The sequence below is a fragment of the Panthera uncia genome, chromosome D2, assembly GCF_023721935.1.
Source record: "Panthera uncia isolate 11264 chromosome D2, Puncia_PCG_1.0, whole genome shotgun sequence".
Taxonomy (NCBI): Eukaryota; Metazoa; Chordata; class Mammalia; order Carnivora; family Felidae; genus Panthera; species Panthera uncia.
The window spans coordinates 32416299-32429627 of record NC_064818.1 but is presented as its reverse complement, the minus strand read 5'-3'; the positions used below and the strand labels follow the sequence as shown (position 1 = coordinate 32429627).

At 39.2% G+C, this 13329-nt stretch overlaps 1 protein-coding gene across 2 annotated transcripts in view; it reads left to right on the top strand.

The window, feature by feature from the left end:
* The first annotated feature begins 2565 nt into the window (after positions 1–2565).
* P4HA1 (prolyl 4-hydroxylase subunit alpha 1) overlaps positions 2566–13329 on the top strand; it is an 89205-nt gene continuing 78441 nt past the window's right edge. The window contains exon 1 of one of the 2 annotated variants that reach the window (XM_049645200.1): positions 2566–2732. The gene's annotated coding sequence lies outside the window, so the exon portion shown is untranslated. The remainder of the gene's footprint in view (positions 2733–13329) is intronic. The other variant, XM_049645199.1, reaches the window with a different exon arrangement.

Genomic DNA, 13329 nt, shown 5'->3' with positions numbered 1-13329 from the left:
CTGCCCCTCTCCCCTGCTCATATGCTCTTTCTCTCTAAAACAAAAACAAAAACAAAAACAAAAACAAGGGGCACCTGGGTGGCTCAGTCGGTTAAGCATCTGACTTCGGCTCAGGTCATGATCTCATGGTTTGTGTGTTTGAGCCCTGTGTTGGGCTCTGTGGTGACGGTTTAGAGCCTGCTCCAGATTCTGTGTCTCCCTCTCTCTCTGCCCCTCTCCCATTCATGCTGTTTCTCTCTCTCTCTCAAAAAATGAATAAAAATGTTAAAAAAGAAATATTTTACAAATCCAGGAGCACCCGGCTGGGTTAGTTGGTAGAGCATGTGACTCTTGATCTTGGGGTTGTGACTTTGAGCCCCACATTGGGGGTAGAGGCTACTTTTAAAACATTTTTTATGGACCCAAGTAATTAGAAGAATCTCCCGCAGATTATCTTCAGGCTCCCTAAGTTTCAGCTTTGTTTCTGCTCCACTATACGTATTTTTTGATGGTAAAACATAGGGTACATTCAAATAGCTATAAAATGTCTGGCCCTGCACCTTTGTTTTACAATGATGGGTGGGTTGGCACAATGGGTGGTAGTATTCTTGGATGCCATTCCTACACTGGGACAGCTGGCAATATTTTAACTATGCATAGAAGTAACTGTGAGTTACAAAAATATATCCCGCTAAACTCAAACCAAATGTATTCTAACTCAACTTCCTGGAGCTAAATTTAAAAAATGCCTGCTAGCCACTCCTACACCACTGGACAAGGGGAAGTGTGACAGAGGAGAAATCAGTGAAGAAAGAGTTTGCAGTCTAAAGATTGCAGTTAAAATTTTTGTGAACTGTGTGCATATACTGCTAGGGCCCCTTCCAGAGCCTTGTAAAAGGCGAATGCCAATGAAGTCCCTGCCCCCCCCCCCCCCAAGTTAAAGTTTTCTTAGCTTCACAGTAAATCTGCCTCAGGGTCTGGGGCCATTTTATTTATAGGGTGGATTGTCAATTTTCAGTCAGCTCAGACAGGGTCAGTGGATATGTTGATTACACCTCCATTTGAGGTAAGATTTGCCTCTTGTGTCAAAGGGCTCTGTTTTTTGTTTAGACTAGAAGTTTTCAAACTCTTTGATCTCATGACCATCTCACTCCTAAAAAGTACTGAGGACTCCAAAAAGCTTTTTGAGGATATCTATCAACATTAATGGTATTAGGAGTTAAAATAAACATATAAAATATTTATTAATTCATTTAAAAATAAAAAACAATAAAGCTGTTACATGCTAGCATAAATAACAAATTTTAATGAAATATAACTATTCCTTCAAAACAAAAAGCATTTAGTGAGAAGAGTTGCATTATTTTACATTTCTGCAAATCTCCATATCTAGCTTAATAGAATTCTCATATCTGCTTCTGCATTGAATCTGTTGCAATATCACCTAACATGTAGACTCTGGAAAAGCCCAGTCTTAGTATGAAATAATTTTGAAATAATGTGGACCCCCAACTACACTTTGAGAACCTCTGAGTTAGACATCATCATATGTACTTTCTGGACGCCTAGAGCTTCCAAAGTACCCGCTCTCTGTATCTATTTAATCAACTCTGCCTCCTAGATAAGAGTCAAATGTTAATTTTTGCTATGCTTTTTGGCATACATGGAAAACTTTAGAAACAATTTTTAATGAATCACAAATCTTAGAGAAGTGATTCTTCTCTTTTACTGACAAGGGTCAAAGTATCTCCTTCATTATCTGCTCCCTGATAGCAAGGCTTTCTTCTTTTAGGAATATAATGGCCAAGGCAAATGTTAGAATAAGACAGACACAAGATTGGATGCCTTATAGGGTATAACGACACCATCTAGTATTTACTCAGTCCTTTCTGCGTGCTAGGAATGCATGAAGAGCTTTGCATACATTATCTCATTTAATTCTCACAGCAATCCTATGGGATACCTACCATCTTTCCCGTTTTACAGACCAGGAAACTGAGATAAAGACAGGTTCATGCCCAGCTCAGCTGGGAACTGAACCCCAACAATCTGTCTCCGGAGCCCACAGTCCATTATCTACTGGTAAAGTATAAAGGTGGCAGATAGAGTGAGATTCGTATAAAATGACATAAGAGGTGAAAAAGGGGATAAAGCAAAAAGCCTCAGGGCCAAGATAGCAGACAAACTAACAGGGAATGCATTGTATTATTTTCCACCCGAGGCTTCTTTTTAGCTTCATTTTCTACGCTCCCATGTTCCTCTTCTCATATTTAAGTTATCTCATTGCTGGTGGTTTCGACGCCCAGGCCTAGGCTGATCTTGAAATTAAGGCTTTAAACAACCTGATGAACAGCAGCGAGGCAAATCCGAGGTAACGAAGGTGACGGTGGCGTGGCGAGAAGCCTGCGCAGGCGCATCACAACCCCAGGCCCGCCCGCTGTCCCCCTCCTGCCTAGGACTCTGGGGCTGGTGGGAGTACGGGTGTGGGCCGCGGGCGCGGACCGGAGGGAGGTGCGGTCTGGGCGCCTGCGCAGTCTCCGGGGCGCTGGTGTGATCGAGCTCACGTAGCGAGGGCTGCAGTCGCCTCCTCCCTAGCGCTGCCGTCGCAGCCTAGAGGTTATAAAAGGGCTAACTGGCTCCCTCTGCTGCCCAGTCGCGCCGCCAGCGGGCTGAGGGGAAGGAGCAGGTATCGGGCCCAAGAGCAGGCTACAGGGGACTGAAGAACGCGCCGCCCCTCCCGCCCCACTTCCCAGGTGAGACGCTTCCCCGACCCTGGGGACTGTAGCTTCGGCCCTAGGACCGCTGTGGCCCTTCTCGGACGGCTGTGGCGGTCCGGTCCCTCCCTTCTCTGGTGGGATGGCTTGGGAGCGGAGGGTTCTCCAGTTTACCACAGTGGCCTTAATACCTTCATTTCTGGAGACTCGGCCCCGCGCCCCGCGCCCCGCGCCCCTTGGCTGCCCCAGAGGCCCTACTGCCCTTCTCCGTGCTCCCCTTCCCGTCTCCTGCCTGGTCGGCGCCCCCGACCGTTGGGGCTGCGGCAGTCTCTGTCTCCGCCCTGGGGACCAGGACTTTCTTGAATATTCCTTCCTTCCCGGGGAGGGCTCACCCTGTTGATTTTTCCGAGCTCTCCTCATACCTGGTCCTCCCTCCAAAAGCTGGGGGGAACGCGAGGGCGGGGCGTGGGTTTCTGGCCTCCACCGCCGCAGATGGTTAGCATGTGGCCGGGTAAAGAGCGGGTTTTAAAGCTTAGAGCAGGAGCTGAAGCACTCGAGGCGTTTCTACCCTGTCGAAAAGTCGTCGGGTCTGGGAAGCGGACCCAGCTGGAGAAGTTCAGGCTCGACTCATCTGTTGCGCGCAGCGGTGCTGCTGGAGCAGCTAGATGCAGCCCGGGGCGCCGAGTTTCGGGCTGCTCGGTTGAGGAAGGCGGCTGTCAGATCACCCGGTCGTCGGGAAAGCTGCTCTTCCTTCCCTCTTCCTCCACGATTTTTTTTTAAAGGCACAAGAGCTACGCACCCCCCCCCCCTTCTTTCTCTCAGCAGAGAGTTTGCTGCTTCTAAAAGTCCACATCATTAAAACGAGTTCCATGGTTGTGTGAGAATTTTGAGTTGGATTGCACGAATGGCCCTCCAGATGCATGTTTTAAAGGGGGAGGATGAATGGTACCATCTCGCCTATTTCTAGGGGACTATTTCTCCTAAATAATCGAATGTATTAAATACAGTTCAGTTTTTAGACACAAACATGCGTTCCGGGGAGTGAAGACTCTTGGAATTTTGCGCTGTTTGCTTTAAGAAAGGGATGATGAAGAAGCTCGCTCTCCTTTTAGGAATTGATCTGAAAGGCCACAGAGGCTTGCCAATTTCAATTTAACTGTTTCTGGTTTCTCCGAGAGCTGTGGCTCCCGGACTTTCCCTTGGAATGCACTCCAAAGGGATGAAACAGCCACTACGTGAGTGGGGGAGGGGAAAAGACGTGGCAGCAGTGTTCTTTCATAGTTTTTGCTCATTAAAAAAAAGTTTCTGGGAAGAAACGTGTTTCCACTTTTAGGTTTAGATGTGTGAATAGCCTTATGAATGAGGCTAGTCTTCTGAAATAATCAGATGAAATAGCAGGAACATTGGAATTTAATTTATAAAACCTTCTGAAAGGATTTTCTGGTCGAGTTTCTATGGAGCAAATGGATACATACCTTAAGGATACATACCTTAAGAAAATATTCAATAAGCTGAAAGTGAACAACCGTTAACATGTTTTGCCTCCATTTGAAGTTTAAATAGACATTATGTGTTTTTTTTCTTTAACTCTGGCTTTTTGGCCTGTGAGTATAATTTCAGAATTTTAAGAACCTTGAATTTTACCTTTTCCTTTTTGTGGGAAGTGTAGGTTTTATCACTTACCTTTAAAAGCCATGTCAGTTTTGGTTTTGAAACATTATGCCTTAAGTCCTGCCAGTATTTTAGATAGCTGATGGCAAGTGCTTTTTATAGATTTAACATAGACTAACTAGGAAGAGGACTACTTTGTTTCCTTTTAGATGGATTATGCTGTTTCCTTTGAGATCGTAAAATGAGTTTTATTTTGAAGTACTAAAAGCCAGGACTTTGGTAAGCAGATAATTACATTTGACATTTTGTGTCTTGGTAACTAAGGTAGTAAAACAGATAAAATAAATATATATAACTTTTAATTACCATAGAACAATTTAGACAGTGCAAAAGACTATTGAAAAAAGAAAGCTTTTCTCTCACTTAGGTGGTCCAGGTTGTTGCAGGTGAATCTTGGCTTTTTGATAAAGAGATGTTAGTTAACCTTTTCTAATACTGCAGAGCGGGTTGTATACTGACAAGCAGTGTCTTTCATAAGGTGATTAAGTTCAAACTCCTGCTTTTATTCCAGGGATGCAGCAAGAGTTATTCTGGGGACCCAGTGGTAAAGCTGCAAGCCTTCTTTTCTGTGGAAGGAATGCCTTAATTTATTTAGCAATTAATTATCAACTGGGATATAATTACTGCTCTTAGGTTTGAAAAGTGTGCCCTGTGAGATACATAGTAACAGTTCTCAACTTATTTTAAGGTCATGAAATCCATTGAGAATCTGACAGAGGTATGGATCCTGGGTCAGAAAATGCAAGTGCAAACATCTGCATGGAATATTATATACCGTTTATAGATACTCCCCTCCCCCAACCCCACACATCTGTAAATTATCATAAGGATAAAAAAAGTTAATCTTTAAGTACATCTAGGTATCTTGATGCAGTATTTCTTGAATACTTATGAAAATGGAACTGAGCTTCTAAGTCTGATTGGACTTGAGTATATAGATGACAACAATAAACTTTTGCTGAAAGAGTTTTAACAGAAGTTAAAGAATTATTAAGTTGCTAAATTGCCTAGGCAATCGTATATTACATTGCTCCCCCTTCTGGCTGCCCCTTCTGTCTGTTGTAATATCTCTGTTGTAATATCTCTTTGGTTGTATTCTGAAAGTGGGAAATGCTTGAATGTAAACAAAAATAAATTGCATAGGCCTTTGGCATTAAACCAGTCCTCTTCTTACAGTGAGAACTTAAATCTTATAATTAAATCATAATGGTGTGTGTACAATATATGAATATGTAAGAGACAAGCCAAATAAAGTGTGCATGTGTATTTGTGAAACTAGTTAAAACTTCATTCATGTTTCTACTCAATGAAATTTATTTGTATAAATTGAAGCTATCTTCTCATTAGTTTTTTTCTGGCCAAATATTGTGCCTTAATAAAAACTAGAAATTCAAAAGTCTTCATTAAAATTACTCCAGCAATGGGGTGCCCCGGTGGCTGAGTTGGTTAACAGTCAGGCCCTTGATTTCAGCTCAGGTCATGATCTCACGGTTCATAAGTTTGAGCCCTGCATTTGGCTCTGTGCTGACAGTGTGGAGCCTGCTTGGGATTCTCTCTCTCTCTTTCTTTCTCTCTCTCCCTCTCTGTCCCTTCCCAACTCATGCTATCTCTCTCTCAAAATATATAAATAAACTTAAAAAAAAAAAAGATTACTCCAGTAATTTTTGAACTTGGTATAATGAAAAACATTCCTTTTCCTGATGTTGATTTGGATAAGTTTGACTATTAGTATATTTGGTTGGACATTGGCAAAAATACAGTACAGGATTCATGCTTCTTACATAGTGTCATCTGTGAATGCATACTATCTTAGACTTCTTCCTCTTCTTGCTTAGTGTTTCATATAAATATGTCCATGTTTTGGTGGTTTACCTATTTTTCATTTAAATAGTAATGTTATAATATGTTAAATTAATGTACTCATCCTTTCTTTCTTGTTGGGCATTTGAACTGTTTCTCCATTATAAGTAGTGCAAAGAGAAGGCTATAAATTAATGGTTTATTTTATACACCTGTATAGCTACAATAAACTTTAACCAGTTTTCTATCTGCATTTTTTTTTCCTTAGGAAAAGAAACACTTGACAATAAACCTTGTATCAGTAATTTTTCTTACCCCTGAAAGAATTTTCTAGGGGCATTGGACTAGGCTCTAAAAAGAGATTTTTTAAATCTACTTGATAATAATGAAAGTACTTTATATTTTTTAAAGTGTTGTTTCATATATAATTTGATCCTTAAAATAATTCTGTGAGGTAGTTTTATATCACCCCCATTTTACAGATGAGGAAACTGAGAGTTAGAGAAGTCAAGTAATTTGCCCAAGAATACAGTAACTGTCAGCACTAGAACTTGGACCCAGGTTGTCTGTTTTCTGATTCCCATTATTTCATTCCCGATAATTGATCAGATTGAGTTTGAGGAAATAGAATGGGTAAAAAATCAATTTACTGTATTACCAATGTATTATAAATGTTGAAATAAGGTAGGGTTCCTGGTTAGTAGTAACTAACTTAATCATTCCTCTTAATTGAATTTAATTTAACTTGTTTAATTTATTTAGTTTTTTAAACATGGGAGCATTTAAAAAATTTTTTTTAAATTTGTTTTTATGTTTATTTATTTTTGAGAGAGAGAGAGAGAGAGACAGATAGCATGAGCAGGGGAGGAGCAGAGAGAAAGGGAGACAGGGAATCTGAAGCAGGCTCCAGGCTCTGAGCTGTCAGCACAGAGCCCCACTCAGGGCTTGAACTCACGGACCACAAGATCAGGACCTGAGCTGAAGTCAGAAGCTTAACCAACTGAGCCACTCAGGTGCCCCCACTCAATTTAATTTTAAATTTTTTTTTTTCAACATTTTTAATTTATTTTTGGGACAGAGAGAGACAGAGCATGAATGGGGGAGGGGCAGAGAGAGAGGGAAACACAGAATCGGAAATAGGCTCCAGGCTCCGAGCCATCAGCCCAGAGCCTGACGCGGGGCTCGAACTCACGGACCGCAAGATCGTGACCTGGCTGAAGTCGGACGCTTAACCGACTGCACCACCCAGGTGCCCCCAATTTAATTTTAAAAGCATTTATAGGGGCACCTGGGTGGCTCAGTCGGTTAAGCGGCTGACTTCGGCTCAGGTCGTGATCTCACGGTCGGTGAGTTCGAGCCCCGCGTCGGGCTCTGTGCTGACAGCTCGGAGCCTGGAGCCTGTTTCCGATTCTATGTCTCCCTCTCTCTGCCCCTCCCCCGTTCATGCTCTGTCTCTCTCTGTCTCAAAAATAAATAAAGGTTAAAAAAAAAAAAATTTAAAAGCATTTATAATGTGCCTGGTAGCCTATGGGAAAATCCAAAGAGTGATGAGAAATGTTTTGTAGGAGAAATAAGACAGGAAAGTTACATGCTTATACAAGCAGAGTACCAACATTTTACTTGATATTAAATCTGAGTATGTGTTGAATGGAAACTCGTATCTAGATTCACATTTCTGCAACCATGAATTTATCTCTCCCTATTCCAGTGTATGTGATTTTATTTCATATATATTTTTCTGAACTTGACAGCTTTGGATCTGGCATTAGAAAAAAAGGAGGGAATTGAAGGCTAGAATGAGTAGAGGGAAAGAAAAATGGAATTTGTCCTAAAATGTATATAAATTCCTGGGCAGGGAGCTACCCATTGTCCATTAGGAAATACGAGGTGCTCAAATAAAAAATTTTTTTTGCATATGAATATCTAACTACTACTCTAGACTATTTTTGCTTTATTGAGTTGCCTTTATACCTTTGTCAAACAAACAGATTCATTTTCTTTTTTTTTTAATTTTTTTTTTTAACGTTTATGTATTTTTGAGACAGAGACAGAGCATGAATGGGGGAGGATCAGAGAGAGGGAGACACAGAATCTGAAATAGGCTCCAGGCTCTGAGCTGTTAGCACAGAGCCTGACGTGGGGCTCGAACCCACGGACCGCGAAATCATGACCTGAGCCGAAGTCGGCTGCTTAACCAACTGAGCCACCCAGGTGCCCCCAAACAGATCCATTTTCTGTATCTGGATTCTCTATTTTGTTCTACTGATCTACATATTTCATTGAAAATTCTGCTTTTGGAATATTTTGTCATCACCTCATGTACCTTATTTAAGCTTAAAAATTCTAAAATGTAAATATCTAAATTTTACTTTTTCACTTATACCCTTAGAGTGGTGAAGACACTAACATTGTCTTGTCAGGACTTCCTAGGTAAATAAAAAATAAATGAAATTTGTTTTGGAGCAAAAGGGATTGGTAGTGGTATTGTGTCAACTAGTAGAGCTGGGGAGTTGAATATTTGGATTTTGCTAACTCTGTCCATGATTTGAATTTGTGCTACTTTGACTTTGTTTTTTAGCTCACTTATTTACTTAAAGAAATAGAAATGTTCTATTAAATGTTTATTAAAATGCAGAGGTTGAGTGAAGATAATTGTGATTCCACTTCTCAGGTAACATTTTTGTAGTTAATTACTGTGTGAAGTTTTTTGTTTTTTTTTGTTTTTTTTAAATGTTTATTTTTGAGAGAGATAGCATGAGCGGGAGAAGGGAGAGAGAGAGAGAGAGAGAGAGAGAGAGAGAGAGAGAGAGAGAGGCAGACCCAGAATTGGAAGTAGGCTCCAGGCTCTGAGCTGTCAGCATGGAGCCTGACGCGGGGCTCGAACCCACAAGCCGTGAGATCATGACCTGAGCCTCAGTCAGAGGCTCAACCGACTGAGCCACCCAGGCGCCCCATTACTGTGTGAAGTTTTAATTGTGTGTGTGTGTGTGTGTGTGTGTGTGTGTGTATACAAAATCTTTAAACTTAGAGATTAGACTTTAAAACTTCCCCACATATATATTTCCCCAATCTTCAAAGTAGAAAACAAACCTAGTTTTAAGAGTTTGAATCGCTAAAGGATTGCTGCTTTTTATATTACTGCTGGTTTTTTAATTTAACCAATATTTATTGACATTTATGTTATTAAATACTCAGTTTCATTAATATAAACCAGTTAATATAGCCAAGAGAAGATGCTGCAAGGTCTTTCTTAAAGTTAGAATATATAGACTATGTTAATATTTGGAAATACCAGCATTTATAAGCCACAAATAAAACATGCATAATTTAATGGTTGCTTCTTTTCCTTTTTCCCTTCCACTGCCTCTGTTCACTTTTCCTACTCAAATTCTTAAATTATGAAAGTCTGCATCTGTCTACTAGTAGACTAGGCTACTTGTTCCTTCTCACTGTCTTAGCCCAGGATTGAGGTTTCCTGGGCTTCCCACCATTCACCAAGTCTTTTCTTTTTCGACATCCCTTGAGACATCTTTGGCAACAAGTCCATCTATTCTTAAATTCTTGCCTCACATCCAAAAGTACCATTTCTTAAGTGTCTTCTATGTGTCAAGTATCCTCTTAGACCCTTCCATCTAAATTACTTGTGTTTTTTTAAATTACTGGCTGATGGTCAAATTTGACCTCATATTTTGATACCTTTTCTGCTTATTTGGCTTCCTGTTAAGGGGACCACCAAATAAAGGTGGACATTATTGATGAATCTTACTAATTCGGGGGCTTTTAATATCACATATGGTAAATTTTTTATATTCTGTATTCTGGACACAAGAATCCTGACCTTTTTTCCTACATTGGGAAATTTATGCATTTTTAACTGAAGCGTTTGAAATAGTTGGGTATATTATACAGTTTAAAAGTCATTGAAGAATAGCACCATTTTAATAATAAATAATAAGATTGATTTCTTGCTCAAACTTTCTCCATCAGCCTATATTTATTTGTAAAATGTTTCTGGTTTAGGAGAACTTGACTTTTGTTGTTGCAACAGAAACTTTAAACATTGAGTTTAAGTTCAGTTTTTTTAAACTGATAATATATTTTATTCACTTTTATTTTAAATTTATTTATTTAAATTTAGGTTAGTTAACATACAGTGTAGTATTGGTTTTAGGAGTAGAACCCAGTGATTCAACACTTACATATAATACCCAGTGCTCATCCAACAAGTGCCCTCCTTAATGCCCATCCCTCCCATTTAGCCCATCCTCCCACCCACCTCCCCTCCAGCAACCCTCAGTTTGTTCTGTTTTTAAGAGTCTCTCACAGTTGCCTCTCTCTCCATTTTTATCTTGTTTTTCCTTCCTTTCCCCTGTGTTCATCTGTGTCTTTCTTAAATTCCACATAGAAGTGAGATCATATGGTATTTGTCTTTCTCTGACTGACTTCGCTTAGCATAGTACACTCTAGTTCCATACACGTTATTGGAAATGGCAAGGTTTCATTCTTTTTGATCGCCAAGTAATATTCCATGGTGTGTAAGTGAAATACATATTTCACTTTTGAAGCTTATATGTTTCCTAGTTATTTTGTGTAAGGTGGAAACTAGAACTGTTTAAAAGACCTATGCAAATCTAGTACATTAGTAACTGAGGATTTTCTTTTTTGGTGTACTATTTTCACAACCACAGGTGTGCTTGCTAGGTAATAATATAACCATCACAGAAACAAATGTGAGGCAGAATACTGGTAAAGGAAAACAAAGCAAGTTTAAATTCAATTTTGAATCCAAATTCCAATTTAAATATTTTTTAAAAAATGGATTAAAGTAATATTCTAAACTCTGTATCTCTGGTACAGAAGTGGCACTTATTGGATTTCTAACAGGCCAAAAAAAATTACCGTATTATTTATTTTGCCTATAAGAATATTAACTGTAGAGTTAATGAGAGAAACTATTAATTAGGACTCTGGGTTGAACAGAAACCCAACTTATACTAGCACACAGTAGAATTCATGTAAGTATTGTGAAGAAAGGGAGTTGTCTTAACAATTGAGGTTAGGAATGTGATTAGACTTCAAGAGTATCTGGAACATCAGAATGTTTTCTTCTGTCTCTCGTCCATCTTTCTCTCTGTATATCTGCTTCATTTTTTATTCTTTCTAGATAAATTTCATTTACTTTTTGGCCCATATGTCAAAACTTGGTCTGTTACTTTTGAGCTTTATATAATTCAGGCATTCAAAGAGTGCCTGCCCTTTTTTTTCTCAATTTTATTTTCAAAATTTCCAGGAAAGAACTTTGAATGGCCACTTGGTGAGGGAGAAGTATCATGCTGTTTAACATGATTGATAAAACTATGGAGATGAATTAAAGGTAGATTGGGCAGTAAAAAAAAGGTAGAAGGGACAGTTTCCAGAAGAAAGTAGTCACGGTAGAAGTACCACACAGACAAAAATAGGTGTGTGTTTTTGAAATGATATACTCAGGTTCTTTCTGACTGGAAAGACTGAATTTTGCAGGAACCTCCAAAAGACAGACTGTGTAGTACTTTCAGTTAAGGGTGATCTTGACTTAGAGCTTCTTTCCAATCAAATTTCAAAATGCTGTTCATTTGGAATTAAGCCAATGACTGGGTTCACTGCTCAAGTACAGAAAGCTGTGGGAAAGAGGCTAACATGATTTCTGAATTTTTGATAGAAAAGTTGGTCATAACCATAAAAGCACTTGTCTGTCAGCTTGTATTTACTAGAGCTGTAGCTCACTCTCTTTGGGAGCAGAAGTATGACTGGAATTCATGGTGTTAAGTTAAAACAAATGGCAATTTGCCAGAGGGATTATAGGGAAGAACAGAAATGTAACTTAGTTCTGTTAGTTAAGTACTCTTAGTTGTTTTAGAAAATCCATCTTGCTTATATGGAAGAGACATGCCAAGTCTTGATATATACCACATTGTAATAGCCTAAATTAGAAGGCTGAATTTGGGGGCACCTGGGTGGCTCAGTTGGTTGAGGGTCTGACTTCGGCTCCAGTCAAGATCCCACAGTTCATGAGTTCTAGCCCCACATTGGGTGCTGACAATTCAGAGCCTGAAGCCTGGTTTGGATTCTGTGTCTCCCAGTCTCTGCATGCCCCCCTGTCCTCCCTACCCCTCATGCTCTGTCTCTGTCTTTCTCTCAAAAATAAACATTAAAAAAATTATATAAAAAAAGAAGACCTAATTTTTGACTATAAAAACTGTCAAAAAAATTAAAGTCTAACAGATGTCAGGAAGACCAACAGTTGAATGTGGGATTTGTATGAGGTTAAGTAAACTTAAGTTGGAGCCCTCTAAAAGAAGATTTGGAGTAGTTACGGAAGGTATGGAGAGACTGATGCAAGGAGACCCGTGGAAAATTTTTAGTGTCAGAGAAAGTTTAGATTAGAATATCAAGCATTCTTTAGTCAGCCTTATTAATTTTTGATGATTTGTCTGGGAAAGACCAACTTTTTAAAATGTTGCAATTTTTTTTCTTGGAAGAAAAATGTTAGAATGAAAGGCTAATAGAATTATTTGCCAGGTACCCTGTTCCTAGTAACTCATTGAATAACTTGTACGTACAATTCAATGAATCCTGATAACTCAAAGTTGTAAATATTTACAATGTAGTAGAACTGCTTTAAAATCTGTTCCCAGGTTTGATTGACCTGTGACTATATGGGATTGGACTTTCCTGGGAGAAGGACTGTAGGAAAGTTTTGGATAAATATTACACTTTGCTATTTGTTTTTATCCTGGCTTACCTGAGAATATGTTTTCCAGAAAGATTTCTTCCATACAGTTTAGAAAACTGTTTTAGAAAACAGTATGGGAGAAATCTGTCCTCATAGTTTCTAAAATATAATATTCGTACATATTAAACATTATGTGTTATGTACATGTATGTTATACAAATTAGATAATAAACACTGATGAACCTACCATCTAACCAAGTCCAAAATATTATCTGTAATTTTTCTGTAGTGTTTCAGCACTAAATTTTATGGCCATATAAACTTATCTTTGTATCTTTGACTCCTCTTTGGCTTTCTCCCCCCCCCTTTCCTTTCTTTTCCTTTCCTTTCTTTCTCTTTCTTTCTTTCTTTCTCTTTCTCTTTCTCTTTCTCTTTCTCTTTCTCTTTCTCTTT